We start from the raw sequence: 17,251 nt of genomic DNA on the forward strand, positions 1-17,251 counted from the left end.
TCCTGGGAGGCCAGGGGCATCTGACTAGCTAGCAAGCAAGCGTGCCCCCTCCTTGTAGTTATCAAGGAGTCTGTCAAAGTGACAAGTTCTTCGTACCCTTTGCACAAGACTGGCCCACTGACTTACTCTAGACACCAGCTGCTTCCTCATTCTGCAGTAATCTTTTCTTGTGTATGCTGAGCACTGATGTGTGATAGGTAGACAATAAAGATTAGTTTCTTCCAGAATCTTCCTGGTCCCCACCCCCTAACTGCCATGGGAAAACATAGAATATTGCTTCATATTCTATTTACATATTCAGCCATTTCACACATCAGCCAGATATCCATTCCTCAAAGCCTTTGGCACCAGTCATGGGCACTGTCTGGTGTTAAGGATACAGAGATTAACATGCTGCACATGAGGGCATGATGTTCCCAACATTTAGTTCCCACCACTAGGTGGTTACTGTTCCATTTTATGAGTGGGAATACTGAGGCCTGAAGACATAGAGCCAGGCAGACTTCAAATAATGTTCTGTAAGTGCCCCAAGGTGGGGGTGCCAACCCAGTATGGAAGCTTTCGAGAAGAGTGAGCACTGGAGACATCCCAATAAGGATGCCTGGGGGAGAGCCTGTGTGGGTGAAGTCACGGGCAGGAGGAGGTGGGGCATAGGACACAGCAGGGAAGGGCACCTCAGAGGATGGGATTGACAGCTGTCAGCCATGTTGTCAGGCTGTTAGGCCACCAACTGCACTCCTGCTGGACCCAGTCGGGGGAGGTCTGTGTAAGAGACACCCCCAATGCCTTGCAAGATGATTGCAGAGGTGTGAATGGGTCCAGGTTGCAGAACCAGGATGGATGGGGAGTTACAATAACACAAACAACAGCCAGCTCCCAGCCCTGGCTGCTCCGGCAGAGCTACCAAAGTGAGCAAGAGCAGGAAGACCGCAGACAAAGAGTTTCAGATGGGCAGGACAATACCCTGATTCTAGTTCTCCTAGGAGAACTCCCATGGCCCAGGGCTCCGGAGGAGCCACCACAGCCACCAGGCTGGGCTCTCTTCCCCCAAGAACAACATTTACTACTTGTAAAATCTGTAACCTAATTCTCCTCCATACCAGCCTGGAGCGAAGGCTCAGAGCAGTGAGGTCACCTGTCTGGTGTCACCCAGCATGGGAATAAGGGAAGTCAGGTTCATTTTCCGGTATTGCCTATGCCCTTGGTTCAGTCGTCTCCATTGTTCTGGACTACTTTGATGGAGCTGGGACAGAACTCAGCATTTCCCATAGTTGGCTACTGTTTAAACTGTTTTTCCCAATAATCGTCTTCCATGCCATGGACTTTGGGGGCCTTGGTTGTTCCTCTTCCTTTTTCTTCTCCTATCCCTCCTCCTCTTCTTTTGGTGTGTGTGTGGTTATGCATGCATGTATGTATAGACATGTGGATGTGTGTGAGTGCTCACATATATGTGACCAGAGATCAACCTAAGATGTCTTTCTTTTGCAGCTGTCTGATCTTGTTTCTAAAGACAGGGTCTCTCTCTGGTCTGGAGCTGATGATGAGGCTAGTCTGACTGGCCAGAGAGTCCCCGAGATCCTCCTCTGTACTCCAACACTGAGGTTACAGGTGTGTGTGTACTCTAACCCAGATTACTATTAGTATTATTTAGAGGGATGCGGGGTTGAACTCAAGTGCTCGTGGCCGTGTGACAAACACCTCACCGACTGAGCCATCTCCCCAGCTCTGCCGTGGCCATTCTTTTAAAAATAAATTTGGGGCTGGAGAGATGGCTTAAGGTTAAGAGCACTGACTGCTCTTCCAGAGGTCCTGAGTTCAATTCCCAGCAACCACATGGTGGCTCACAACCAGCTGTAGTGAGATCTGGTGCCCTCTTCTGACCTGCAGTCATACAGGCTGTATATATAATAAATAAATAAATCTTTTTTTAAAAAAAGAAAAAACAAACAAGCAAAACAAATTTATTTTAGATTTATTTATTTATTTCAGGCATATGGGCATTTTGCTGCATGTATGTCTGTTCACATTCATGCCTGGTCTTCAGAAGAGAGCATCAGGTTCCCTGGAACTGGAGTTCTGGATGGTTATAAACTGAACCCTAGAACTCTGCAAGAGCAGTCAGTGCTCTTAACTACTGAGACATCTCTCCAGCCCCCTCCTCTGATGCTCTTTTTGAGGTCCAGTCCTGGAAAATGATTGAATCAGAAGCATCCAGGCACCTCAACCCCATGATTAATTTATCTCAAAGTCAGCATCCCAAGGGTAGTGGGAAGCCTCCAGCTGTCACACATATCACAAGAACTCACTCCTTGCTTACCAACCAAGCCAGGCCCCACCTGCAAGGCCTTTTCATTTTCAAAGCCCCACCACCATGCCCTCCTTCAGTAAATGTTCTGTATGACTTCTGATGGATCGTGGGCAATATAAGTAGGAGACCAGCCTTCCTCAGTCTTTGCTGGGGGCCTTGCCTGGGCCAGCCTTGTGTCCTATCTTAGGGGAAAGTCAGAATCAGGAAACACCTGTCTCGTGCTTTACCCAGTGGACTTCCTAGAGAAGGCCATAAGAGACAGCTGAAAGTCTAGGGGGATAGGAGATGTGCACAGATTGTAAGAGCTGGCATATCCCCAAAAGTAAATGGATGATAAACTGGAGGCAGATCTGGACTGGAGGGCTGGAGAGGGGCAAAGGTGGTTCTTGGCAAATTCATACCTGGACAGGTATGGGGAGGGCATTCAAAGGTCCCAATGCAGCCCCAAAAATGGTAGGAAGGCCAGATACACCAACACTTGAAATGATTTGAGGACATGGAACTGTGCAGTCCAGAGCAAAGAAGGCCAGATGAAGCCACCACATCTTGAGAGAAGAGGGCAAGTATGTTCTCAAGGGCCAAGACTGGACCACAGATCAGGGAAGCTGGGAGGGTGCTTGGGGCTGTTGTCAAGAAAACCACTTCCTCACTGAGAGAAGCATCTTCCCATAGACCAGCTTGCTCTGAGAGGGTGTCCAGCTACAGCTCTGAGGATCCTTAACCTCTCATCTTCTATTGCCTCTCCCACTGGGTCCACACAACTTAGTTCAAAAATATTCATATCTACCCCAACCCTACACCTGACAGAGTGCTCTGAAGGTGATTAAATGGTCCTGTGGGACTCATTGCTGGCTTTGCTCCTAGGCTTGGTCCTCATCATACCTGCCTCTCACTCAATAAACCAGATTCTGTTTTTAGATCCCTAGCTGGACTCTGTATTCCCTAGTCTCCAGGAAGTTCCCATGCTCTGTGTCGCTTAGGCACATTGTTTGTGTCTCCTCCTCCCTATTTTACTGGTTCAGTCTTGTTGATCTTTCAAGTCTCAGATGAAGACTGAACTTACTTTGTGAACTCTCAGCATAGCCAGGGTGAGGCAGGCCCTCTGCTCAGTGCCCTGGATCAACTCCATCAAGGTATGTGTCAATCACACCACACTGCATCTCCTCTTATTGCTGTGAGGAACCTCTACCAGACCATACTTCATCAAAAACTGGTACCCAACAAATGGATGTTGACTGAATGCATGGGTAGGGGTAGATGATAGCTGGATAAGATAGTATTCCCATGAGATAATCCCTAAGGTTCAAGCTGGAGAACGAAGCTCCCTTTCTAGCACATACTAGAGCTTGGGTAGGGTATGTTGGGGTCATTGGTCACACAACAGAGAAAAGAAGTGAATATCTTTTTACCTCTGTCAAAATCCCCATGGGGAGTGAGGAAGTAATTTCTGGACACAAGACCACAGTGAACTTGGCTTCATTTCTCAAAGGGACCCAAGGCTCACCTACATACAATCAGCCCAAGGACCACCTCCCTGAATTGCTGGGAAGCAAGCTCCATGTGTTTGTGTAGAGGCCAGAGGTAGATGCCAGGTGTCTTCCTCAATTACTCTCCTCAGCAGTTTTTGAGACAGGGTCTATCACTGAACCTGGAGACAGGGTCCCTCACTGAACCGGGAGACAGGGTCCCTCACTGAACCTGGAGACAGGGTCCCTCACTGAACCTGGAGACAGGGTCCCTCACTGAACCTGGAGACAGGGTCCCTCACTGAACCTGGAGACAGGGTCCCTCACTGAACCTGGAGACAGGGTCCCTCACTGAACCTGAAGACAGGGTCCCTCACTGAACCTGAAGACAGGGTCCCTCGTGGATTTGGGTAAGCTAGGTGGTCAGCAAACCCCAGGGATCCTCCTGTCTCTGCATCCCCAGCACTTGGAGTACAAATGGTGTGTCATCACGTTTAGCTTTTCATGTGGGTGCTGGGACTCTGAACTCAGTCCTCATGCTTACACAGTAAGCATTTGACTGACTGAGCCATCTTCAGCTCCTCCTCATCAAAGCCTCGATGCTCAGCTCTTTTTTCTTTTGGGGCTTTCTTTTGGTTTCTGGGGAATCCAACCCAGTGCCTTCACACGCTAGGTAACACTCTACCTTTGAGCGACATCCTCTTCTGTTTTCATTTTAATTTTAAGAGTCAGGTTCTCGCCAGGCGGTGGTGGCGCACGCCTGTAATCTCAGGACTCGGGAGGCAGAAGCAGGTGTATCTCTGTGAGTTCGAGGCCAGCCTGGTCTACAGAGCTAGTCCAGGACAAGCTCCAAAGCTCCAAAGCAACCCTGTCTCGGGGGGGGGGGAAAAAAAGAGTCGGGTTCTCAGTAAGTCATTCAGGCTTGTCTTGTGCTCACTCCATAGCCTAGGTAGGTCTGAACTTCTGATCCTCCTGAAGATCTGGGAGTTCTGTACTACAAGGTCTGCTATGCCAGGCTGTTTTTGAAACTGTGATAAGATAAGCATAATATAAACTATTATCTTGGCCGGGTGGTGGTGGCACACGCCTTTAATCCCAGCACTCCGGAGGCAGAGGCAAGTGGATCTCTATTAGTTTGAGCCTAGCCTAGTCCAGAACAGCCAGGGCTGTTACTCTGAGAAACTCTGTCTCTAAAAAACAAAAAAACAAAAACAAAGCCGGGTGGTGGTGGCGCACGCCTGTAATCCCAGCACTCGAGAGGCAGAGGCAGGTGGATCTCTGTGAGTTCGAGACCAGCCTGGTCTACAGAGCGAGTTCCAGGAAAGGCACAAAACTACACAGAGAAACCCTATCACGAAAAACAAAACAAACCCAAAAAACAAAAACAAACAATCAAATTATCTTTTTTCCGTTAGTCCACACACTTTATTATTCTGTGTCGGTTCTCTCTCTACACAGCTTCTATTCTGCTCTCTTGCCTAGTCCTTTCTTGCCTGATTTCTCTCTACATTATCTGCTGTCCCCTCTAAGTTCTATCTTAATTCTCTCGTCTTAGCTCCGCCCCATCTAGGTTCCCATCCATCTAGTTCCTCCCCATCTCAGCTGCTCTCCCATCTCCTTCTTTCTCATGTTGTTCTCCCCCATCTGGCTCTTCCTCATCTTCCTGTTTTCTGTTAACCTTGGGTTTGACCATGTCTTGACCCATTTTCTGGAATTTGACATTTTCCACACCCTGTACCCTAACCTAGTAAGATGTTCTGCCAAATAATTTTGAAATGTTCTGCTAAGTTCCCATGTAACCAAACCCCTTGAAGAACACCAGCCTGAAGTTTGGGGGCTAATATAAACCCCACCTCCTGTGTTTGAAGCTATTTTCTCAAACTCCACTTTAGGGAGATAGCTCTGTCAGAAAATAAGGCTTACTTAATTTGGTCAAAGTATTTGGGCCATGTTCTTTACTGTTGTTTGGTGGGCCAGCCCAGGGGTGGCCTCACCCACAGTGGGTTGGGCCTTTCCCCATGAATCATAAATTAAGAAAATGCACTTCAGGCTTGCCTAAAGCCCAATCTTTCTTTTATTATTATTTTTAAAATTTTTCTTTCATGCATACTGGTGTTTTGGCTGCATGTATGTCTGTGTGAGGATGTTGGATCCTCTGGAACTGGAGTTACAGATAGCTGTGAGTTGCCATGTGAGAACTGAACTCAGGTCCTCTGGAAGAACAGCCAGTGCTCTTAACCACTAAACCAACTCTCCAGCCCCCTAGAGCCTGATCTTAAGAAGATATTTTCTCAATTGAGGCTACCTTCTCTAAGATGACTCTAGCTTGTGTCAAGGGGCATAAAACTAGCCAGCACTGTCTTCCCAGTCAGCTTGCAGCAAGGATTACTTGTTTCTGTCTTCTGACACCCACCTGGCATTTCCATGAGTTCTGGGGATCTGCATTTTGGTCCCCTCATCTGCATGGCACACACCTTAACTGCGGAGCCACCTGCCCAGCTTTGTGCCTTTAATTTTCACTCACTTTCTTTCCCACAGACTTTTGGGCTTGATCACTTAGGTCACGGAATCCTTGGAAGTTAGGCTCTTTAAATGTTGATCGGTCTCATTTCTTTCCCATTGCTGTGATAAAGTACCTTGAGGAAAGCAGCGTGTGGGAGGAAGGGTTTATTCTGGTTCACAGTTCAAGAACACAGCTTGTTATGGTGGAGAACTGGAAGGAGCTTGGGGCAGCTGGGCACATCAGCTCCACACTCAGTGAGTAACGAATGAGCGTAGACAGTAACGAGTCCACGATGCTGTGCAGCTCACTCTCCATTTTATACACTCCAGCATTGAAGACTGGGAGGGTCGCCACCCACAGTTGGTCTTCCCAACTCAACATAACCAAAATAACCCCCACAGGCATGCCCAGAGGCCCATCTCTCAGGCCTTGCTGGATTTCATCGAGCTGATGATCAACCCTTCCTCTAGTATTCTCTTTTAGCCCTTCAATCTAGTTCTTCCCATCTAGTCCGCTTCTCTCAAAAAAAATATTATCTTAAGCACTTTTCTGTGTACAGGGCAGAGGTGTTAGGTACACTCACATTGTTGCATAACCGACTTCAGAACCTTTCCGTTTTGCAAACATGATACTCTACACTTATTAACCAGCCCCCATTTTTTCCTCCCCCACTTCCTGGCAACTGCCATTCTACTTTTGGTTTCTGTGAGTCTGACAGTTCTTGACACTCCCTAGGAATGCAATCATACAGTGGTTATCTTTAGCTGACCAGTTTATTGCCCTCAGCATGATGTCTCCAGGTTCATCCGTGATGCACCAGGTCTCAGAACATCTTTCCCTCTGAAGGTCAAATATGCCCCATTGTAGATCTGCACAATAGCTACTCCTCCATCTATCTGCCAATGAGTGCTTCTTTTCATCTCTGGGCTATTGTAAACAATGTAGCTATCATAATGAGTATTCATTATGAATACTCAGAGTAACAGTCTGCTTTCAATATTTCAGGTTGTGTTGATAGGATTTAAATGCAAAATGTCCTCTACAGACATCATGTGTTTGAACAGTTGTTCTCCTGCTGGTGACACTGTTTTGAGAGGTTGTAGGACCTTTTAGACATGGGGTTCAGCTGGCAGACAGATGTAAGAGTGTAGGGGTGAGGCCAAAGGGTTTAGCATGCTAGAGATTGATCCCAAGGCCTTGTACATGCTATACAAGCATTGCAAAACAGCTACACCCCCGCCTTTTATTTTTATTTTTTTGAGACAGAGTCTCACTAAGTTGCCCAGACTGGATTTGAATTCACTCTGTACCTCAGGTAGGTCCCCTTTCTGTTTGTACTGTCTGTTCCTGATTGGTCACCAAGATAAGACTAAGGTGTCTTGTGTTCCTATCGCCATGGAGTCACCTTCGTCCACACCTTCACCATCACAGTGGACTATGTGCCCTCAAACTGTGAGCCAGATAAATCCTTCATCTCTTTATCTGTCTCTTGCCAGGTGATTGGTAACAATACTGAGAAAAATGACTGATACAGAAAATTGGTACCAAGAAGTGAGGTTATTGCTGTGAGAAATCAGACTCTGTGACTTCTCAACCTTGAGAGGAATGTGGGAGAACCTGGAGATGCCTGGGATTCTGTAAGGAGAACTTAAATGGGCAGTTCTGGTAGGAATTTAGAGGACCAGAATACTGATAGTATACAGACAGCAAAGAATCAGCTCACAAGAACTCTAGATTCTGACAAGGACCCAGACTAGCGTCCACTTGTGTTAAATTCTGGGAAAGAGTGTGGCTAAATCCAAAAGTAATGGACTCTTTTCCTTAGCAGAATAAATTTCATAACAGTATAACATTCAGGCTGTGGGATGGTTATCACTCATTGGATTTAGCTTGATTTAGATAGATAGATAGATAGATAGATAGATAGATAGATAGATAGATAGATTTAAAAAAAAAATGAAACAGCCGGGCAGTGGTGGCACATGCCTTTAATCCCAGCACTCAGGAGGCAGAGGCAGGTGGAATTCTGTAAGTTTGAGGCCAGCCTGGTCTCCAGAGTGAGCTCCAGGCCAGTAAAGAGCCACATAGTAAGACCCTGTCTCCAAAAAGAAACAGAAGGTGTGAAAAGGGTGGGACTTGGTAAGGAAAGGAGCAGGAACCTGATGAACTCGATTAATGTTGTAGACAGGTAGGTGTTGGGACCCAGCAAGCCTTACAGGAAAATTGGAATGCACAAAGTGAAAAAGAATGAAACTTGAATCTGCACAAAAAAACTTCCAGGGTTGGACTTCAGTGTTTATTTCTCTTACACACTTCAACACCATAAAACTTTGGGAAAGGTTCCATGTGACAGTTATCACAATAAAGCTTTAGACATTGCTACATAGAAACTCCCTAGCAAAATATCAAAGCACCTTTACAATAAGAAAGAGTTCTGGCCAGGCGGTGGTGGCGCATGCATGTAATCCCAGCACTCGGGAGGCAGAGGCAGGCGGATCTTTGTGAGTTCGAAGCCAGCCTGGTCTACAGAGTGAGATCCAGGAAAGGCACAAAGCTACACAGAGAAACCCTGTCTCGAAAAAACAAAAACAAACAAACAAACAAAAAATGTTCTGTTGGTTAATAAACAGTGCTCAGGCTGAGGGCCTAGGGAGGAAGGTTTGTAATAAGAGTCTATTGATGGAGGAGGATACAAAGCACATGAGACCACTTTCATGGCGGATTCAGGAAGGCTGGCTCCATAGAATAGAAAAAAGATCACCAGGTTTCCAGATAATATCCACTCCAGCCTTCAGGATGACCAGGCATCAGCCATGACCTTCCATTGAAGAAAATAGGCCCAAGAGTTTAACAAGCCTGGTTCCTCCCAAGCTTTCTTTAAGCTGTGCCTTCTACAGACAGAGAATGTGTGCAGGGGCTGAAATGTTAAAGAGATTAGTGCTCTTAAAGAGAAACCTTCCAGTCAGTCCTGGGATAACAGGAATGTGTCTTAAGGGCAAGACTCCAATTGCAAGCTCCTGGGTTTAACTCCTCTGAAAATCTTTCATGTGGAGGTATACCATTTGTTTTTTGATCTTGCAGGTGCCCGCAGTTAAGAGATTGTCTTGAGTCTTCGAGGAGACTTTCAACTTTAGACTTTGGAGCGGTGTTAGAACTATGAGACTGTGGGGACTTTTGAAATTGGGCTGGATGCATTTTGCATAATGGGATGGCCACAAGCCTCTTGGGGCCCGGAGCAGAATGTTATAGTTGGAATGTGAGATGCCCCCTGCACTTGAATATTTTGCCTCCAGCCGAGAGGACTGTTTGGGAAGATTGTGTAGCAGTGTGGTTATGACTAGAGGGTTAGAACTGTCTGACAGCGCGGGGCTGTCTGTTCCCCTGAGATGTGGCAGCCTCACACTGCTGCCAGCCACCCCCAGCTCCATGCCTCTCTCTCCTAATGGACTGAACCTTCTTTCTCTAAGTCACTTGTCAGACATTTTGGTCACAGCAGTGAGAAAATAATGCACACACACAGTGGTACCGCTGGATGTTACAGGACTTGTATTTTATGTTTTGTTGTTTTGTTTTGAGAGTCTGCCGATGTAGCCCTGGCTGTCCTAGAACTCATGATGTAGTTCAGGCTGGCCTCAAACTCACAGAAGTCCTCCTGCCTCAGTCTCCCAAAGGCTGAAATTACAAGTGTGTATCACCCCACCCAGCTCCCATTTTTTCATTTATTTATTTTTGTTTTGAGAGAAGGTCTCCTTATGTAGCCTTGGTTGGCCTTGAACCCATTTATGTAAATCAGGCTGGGCTTGAACTCAGATCTGCTTGCCTCTGCCCACTCTGTGCTGTGAACAAAGGCCTGTGTCAGTACTCCCAGACATTTATTTATCTGACACAGGATCTCATTGTGTATCCATGGCTGGCCTAGAGTCCATTCTGTAGACCAGGCTGGCCTCAAACTCACAGAGATCCTCCTGCCTCTGCTTCCCGAGGTTCAGACCTGGCTGAGATTAAAGGCGTGTGCTATTTGTTTACTTGGGGGGGTGTATAGTGCCGTTTTTTCACGGTGGCTGTGACACTTTACACCTCTTTGGCAGCATACGGGGTTCCAAATGCCCCCATTCTCACAAACGCAGCATCCTTGTTATTTGATTTTAACACATTTTTATTTCTCTGTGTGTGAGTGTGTGAGGTGCCCATGGAGGTCAGAAGAGCGTTTCAGATCCCCTGGAGCTTACAGGCCGCTCCTGACTTGGGTCCTCCGGAAGAGCAGCAAGCTCTCTTACCCTGTCCAGCACCCCATTTGACTTTTTGTTGTTGTTTTGTTTTGTTTCTTGAGACAGGGTTTCTCTGTATAGCTTTGTGCCTTTCCTGGAACTCACTCTGTAGCCCAGGCTGGCCTCGAACTCACAGAGATCCATCTGCCTCTGCCTCCCGAGTGCTGGGATTAAAGGCGTGTGCCACCACAGCCCAGTGACTTTTTTTTTTTAAGGAGCCATCCTAATGTGTATGGGGAAATATTCCATTGTGGGTTTTTTTTTTTTTTTTCAATTTCTCTGTTGAGTAGTGATGTTGAACAATCTTCCATATATCCACTGGAGACATTTGCGTATCTTCCTTGGAGAAATGTTACTAAAGTACATAGAAATTTCTGTTGTTAATATTAAACTGTAGGGGTTCTTCATATATTTTGGTTATTAACCTCTTCTCAGATATACAAACAAAGATTTTCCCTTGGTAAATTTTGAATCCCGGATTGCTGGGTATCCACTGCCGCCACCGCCGCCGATATAATAAGTCAAATCAAACCAAATTAATAAATCCAGGTTTAAGGAACAGAGCAATGTAATACAGGGTGACCCTTGGAAAGGCAGAGGAAGAGTCACATGGCAAATATGGCTATCAGGCCTTAAGTAGCCTGTAGGTATGGTCTTGGGCAGCCGCAGGGATCTGGCTGGGGCTGGCTTTTGGTAGACTTTAGGGGGAGGGGTGGAGTGTGGAACAGGAGGGCAGCTCTAGGGGAGCAGCTGCAGTTTGTAGGCTTTGAGGGGGCAGGTTTGGGGAGAGAGAGAGAGATAGGGACTGGAGTTGAGGTGGAGTTTCCACCAGAACATTCCAGACTCTTGGGGTGTGTGGGTGCCAGGGGCTGGGCCCAGCTCCCACTTGAACAGCTCTTTCTTCCTTTTTTTTTTTTTTTTTTTCAGGGTTTCTTTGTGTAGCTCTCTTCCTTTCTTTGACAGGCTCTTACTGTTGAGGCCAGGCTAGCTTCTACTCTCTGTCCTCCTGCCTCAGCCTCTGAGTGCATCAACACACCCAGCATTCCCTCCCCTTCTGCAGGGACGTCTCACTCTGTTTACTGTTTCCTTAGATACACCTGCCCGGCTCTTTTGAGACCCGTTTTCCCATTTAAACTTGCCTTTGATACTTATTTTAACCTAATTGCACCTGGCTTACCATAGTGAAAAGGCCAGGGAGCCGGAAGGACTTACAAAATTAATGTTGCCTTTCAGTCTTTGGGTCTGTGAACCCCGCTGGGTCCGCTCACTAGGCATCCGCACAGTTACTCACTCACGTGTTCTCTCATCCAGCACTCATCCACCCAGGGGATAACAGAGCTTCAGGATCAAGCAGGCTCGTCCATGTAAGCTCGTGTGACTCTGGTCTCGTCAGCCTTCCTGGGTTTCAATTCTGTCTCTGTAAAGCGTGAGGAAGCACCTTGTCAGAAGGCAAGGGCAGAGGCCTGGGGGTGCAGCTCAAAAGAGAGTGCTCGTCTACCACACCCAAGGTATCTTCAGCACTGCAAGAAAGAAGAAAAGGAAAAAAGAAAGAAAAGCTTGAGATAGGCCTGCTGGGGTACTAGAAGAACCAGCCATGCTTTGGAAAGGGTCTGCCAGCCTGTTTGCTTCTCAGGCCAGAACTGGGTGGATGCAAGCTTCTCCTGGGCCTTTTGATTGTCTCAAGAAACATGCTAGGCTGGCACGTTGGTGCCCGTCTGTGATCCCAGGGCTCAGAAAGCTGAGGCAGAAGAATTGTGAATTTGAGGCTAGCTTGAGCTAAACACTGAGACCTACCTCGAAGGGAAATACAAAACAAAAAAGCCTTGATGTTTCCTGGAAAGTCAATTATTTCTCTATGAGATCATCAGCTGTTGGCAAGGTAAGCAGAATCCTGTCTGCTTTTGCCCTTGGTGGCGATGGTGAAGAAGCATACCTCCTGTTAGAAGTTCTGACCTTGGCTGGATGGTGGTGGCACATCCCTTTAATCCCAGCACTCGGAAGGCAGAGACAGGTGGATCTCTGGGAGTTCAAGTCCAGCCTGGTCTACAGAGTGAGATCCAAGACAGCCTCCAAAGCTACACAGAGAAACTCTGTCTCGGAAAAAAAAAAAAAAAAAGGTCTGACCTTGACGTTTTATGAAGAGTAGAGGGACTTTCCCCTAATGACAGCAGGCCTTGATCAGATTGCCCTGGGTGGAGGCAGAGATAAGACAAGTACTGCACTCTGTGAGGACAGGTCCTGGAAATCTCCCGAGAGGAGTGGCCACTCCGGACTGCCATGTCCTGTGAGGAGCTTCTGGTCTTCAGTCTTTGTAGCCCAGGAGCAGATTCCAAGTACTTAAGCTGGGATGGGGAGTCCGGGGCTAAAGTCCTCACTTCTGACCTTGGCTCTGGAGTCTCAGAAGCCTCACTGGCAATATGAACAAGAGAAAAACACTAGGGCAGGTGTGCTGCCTGTGTGAGAAGACGTAGGAAGAGCATCCAGCACGTGAGGTTCCCAGGCAATGGAAGCCCCTTCTTCCTCCCTCAGTCTCCTTTATTCTCCAGCTTCCATTTACATAGGTGTGGCCCCTCCAGGCCCAGCCTCCCTCAGGCTCCCATGCTCATTACCACTGGGTTGAACAGGGCCTGGGCTTCTAGAATATACCACTCACTTGCTTTCCACCCTGAAAACCTCCCCTCCCCCAAGAGCACACCCTTGGCTGCCAGCCTTGTCTGACGTTCTGGATCTTCTTGACTGAAGTGTTTAGGACATACAGGCTGCTCTGATCTCTGGCACAAACTGTCCTCTGGGTGGTTACATCTGTCCCTGGCATGTCCCCAATGGGCCTGTGAGAGCCTGGGGAAGAGAGCAGGGCTCTGATTCACCTCTCTGGTAGAGGTTCAGTGTACTATAGCTCAGTGGCCTTGGAAGCAGAGTCTGGAGAATGTGGGTGTCAACTGACAGACACACTGTGCATGCAGATAAACACACTGGACCTCCTCATCCACTATCCTATACGCAACACCCACCCCACCCCCACACATATATAGTGACCACTTTCTTCAACAATTGTCAAAATAGGGCAAGAGACACAAGTCAGTGCTAGAATGCCTACCTATGAGGCATGGAGCATTGGGTTCAGTCCCTGGCATCATAAGAAATTTAAAAAGTATGGTTAAAGAAAAAGGATGCCCAAACTGGGTATGGTGGCTAACATTGGTAATTCCAGCGCTTGAGAGACCGAGGCGAGGAGATTGTTGTGAGTTCAAGGATAGCCTAGTCTACACAGACATACCAAAAAAAAAAAAAAAGAATGAATAAAGGTCCAAGTGTAGCGTCTTATTTATTTTGCAAAGCATATAGGTGCCGGGGGTAGAGCACCTTCTTTCATCTGTGGGTCTGTCTCTAGCCTTGACACCCTTAACACACTACACTGTGCCCTTAAGGAAGATATACTCTGAGAATTCTAGAATCCTGCTGCGGGACGACGCCAGAGAGCGTTTCCTGCCCGGGCTCCGACAATGCATTCTCAAGGCTGTGCATTCTGGACTTGCAGCTCTCTCTCGTCTCTGTTTTACGACTCCTGTAGATCGTGCCTCTGGTCGAGCTTCCTCCTCCTGGCTTCCCCACCACCCCGTGTTATATTGACCTCTCTCCACACCACGACAATTTCATTGTCATCACAGAACAGAAAGGCAAGCATGCTTAGCCAGTGGCCTAATGGAGACTTGATCCTTCAACTGCTGGTCATCATTCTCCGCCATGCCTACAGCCTGTCCTGGGTGATGCCGAAGCCAGAAGTAGCTGGGAGAGTCAGTTCCCACTCCTGGCTGGGAGGCCCATTGGAGATGGTAGGAGGCACCAATGCAGGCAAAAGGCCAGAACAGTGGCCTTCTGGCAGAATATGGCCTTGCTTTACACAGCATATAAATAAGACTTCATTCTCCTAGGAATGCAGTAGGACAGCTCCCTGCCCAGCGCAACTGGGACCCAGCCGGGACACACCAGGGAGGCTTCTGCGCCCAGCGAGTTCCACACCCCAGCCTGGCACCGAATCACGCCCCCTGCTGGACTTCTCAGGCAATGCAAGCCATCTACCTGCTTTAAGAGCTTGTTTACCTTCTCAGCACCTTGGCTTCCGGCTTCATATGGGATAACGATATTGACGCTTATAAATATTTTCCCCACCTGAAACACCATTTTATGAATACCAAGGCGCTACTGAAATGCCTTTAAAGGGGATGGAGAGATGGCTCAGTGATTAACAGCACTCTTTGCTCTGCCAGAGGACCTAAGTTTGGTTCCCAGCACCCACATCTGCTGACTCCCAACTGCCCGTAACTCCAGCACTAGGGGGATCAATTGCCTCTGACCTCCACGGTACTTGCACGTGCATACACATCCACCCCAACCCTCACGAATAGACACACACGCATGCATATAATTTAAAATAACAAAAATAAACCTCATAATCCTTCATAAGAACAATTATTGCAATTTTTAAAAAAAAAAAATTATTTTCCAGAGCTGAGGACCAAACCCAGGACCTTGTGCTTGCTAGGCAAGCGCTCTACCACTGAGCTAAATCCCCAACCCCGCAATTTTTTAAAGACAGGCTCTCACTATGGCTAGCTCATCCTGGCTGGCTGGAAACTCACTCTGTAGACCAGACTGGCATCAGACTCAGGAGATCTGCCTGTCACTGCCTCCATAGTGCTGGGATTAAAGACTACACCACTATGCCTTGCTAAGATTTCTTTTTATTTATCCCTTTCCTTTCTTCCTTTTCTTCCCCCTGTCTTTCCTATTCCCCCTCTTTCTTATTTCCTTTCCTTTCTTTTTTGTGAAGTGCTAGGAATTGACCCTGGGGCCTCATCTGTGTTAGGCATGTACTCTGTTATTGAGCTATCCCATCATCCTGGAAGTGAATCTCAGCATGTGTTTTGTTTTTTTTTTTCTTTTGAACTGAGGATCGAACCCAGGGCTTTGCGCTTGCTGGCAAGCACTCTACCACTGAGCTAAATCCCCAACCCTCAGCATGTGTTTTAAAGGAGATATTCAAACCCTCGCACTTGGTTCCAGCGTCACTCACATAGGCCCATTCTCTGGTCCTCTCAGTGTTGACCAGCTGGAACACATTGCCATCTCTTTGATGGCCTTAGTTATATGCTTACATTTGGTGTGTCTGTATGTATGTTTAGACGCATTCACGTGTATGTGGGATTTATGGTATAGGGTCATGTGCCATTTCATAATGGAGATATGTTCTGAGAAATGCCTTGTTACGCAATTCCACCACTGTGCAAACAGAGTGTGCTTGCACAGACTGTGACGGCTATGATGTCACCGGGTGATATAATTTTATAGGGCTACCAGCTATAGATAGTAGTGCCTGTTTGTAATCCCAGTGCTCAGGAGGTTAAGGCAGGCAGATTAGGAGTTTAAGCCCAGTCTGAGCTACAGAGTGAGAATTCTCAAACAAAAAGAAAACCTTATAGGACTACCATGGTATACAAGGTCCAGCATTGACCAGAACATCATTACGCACATACAGGGAATGGGTGCATGGCTCATGGTGCCCCCCCCCCCGTGTGTGTGTGTGTAATGTGAATAGGAAGGATTTTTTTAATATGTATGCATAGGAGGATCTTTTTCTTTTTAAAGATAGGATCTCATGTAGCCCAGGATGGCCTTGAACTCACTGTGTAATGAATTCATTTATGAACACTGGTGTTTATACTGTGTAGATACATGTGTATGTTAGGTAATACTTGCATTGATATTCTAGTGGCTAAGAAGGGCTTGACAAGTACTCTGTGGAGACTCATTGTACCAAGGGAGAAAGAGAGAGATTCTGACAGCTTCCAGTGGCTGATAGGTTGCCAGCTGCCCCAGGTACCCTAGTTTTAGTATCGAAAGTCCTACATGCTGGGTCAGTCCTCAGTCCCAGGCAAACCTAGGTGGGTGGTCATTGTACTGGCCTGGCTACCAGTATCTACACTGCTATGTTCTCTTATTGACTATGACAGAGTATCAGCCTTAGACGGGGTAACTCTGTGTCCACAACATGTCAAGGACACCATGTAACTAGAACTCCCCAAGTATCCTCCCTCTCGGCCAGCACAAATGACTAATGTGCTATGACCATGGCAGCTCCAACCCAGCTTTGATCCTCCTGCTCCCTAGATAAGAATAATTAAAATCATCAATCATCAGACTGTCCTTGCTTCTTCATGATGCTCAACCCAGAAGGAACTTGATTCTAGGAATATTTAACGAAGTCACCCATGCACTGGAATGACTCCATTCTAACTGGATTTTGCCAAGGTGCTCCACAATTTATCATGTCCCAAAAGATGAAAAGGGTAAAAATGAAACAAATTTTATTTTGACAATCAGACCCTAACTTACATGACCCTATCAACTTGTGATACCTTATATAACACCTTCAGAGCCTAAATCCTGAGGACCCATTGCCCCACTTACCCAGAAGAACCACCCAAGAAAGACAACTGGTGTAAATTTTACTACTTAATAAGGTAGTGAGATGCTCCCTTATCCACCCAAATATGATTCCACAGATAAGACCAAAGAACTTGCATTGACTGTGATAAAAAATAACTCCCATTAGCCTGCCTTCTGTGTCTGTCTTGCAGATATATATATATATATATATATATATATATATATATATATATATATATATATATTTTTTTTGGTTTTG

The sequence above is a fragment of the Onychomys torridus genome, chromosome 8 (genome assembly GCF_903995425.1).
Source record: "Onychomys torridus chromosome 8, mOncTor1.1, whole genome shotgun sequence".
In the NCBI taxonomy this organism is placed as follows: Eukaryota; Metazoa; Chordata; class Mammalia; order Rodentia; family Cricetidae; genus Onychomys; species Onychomys torridus.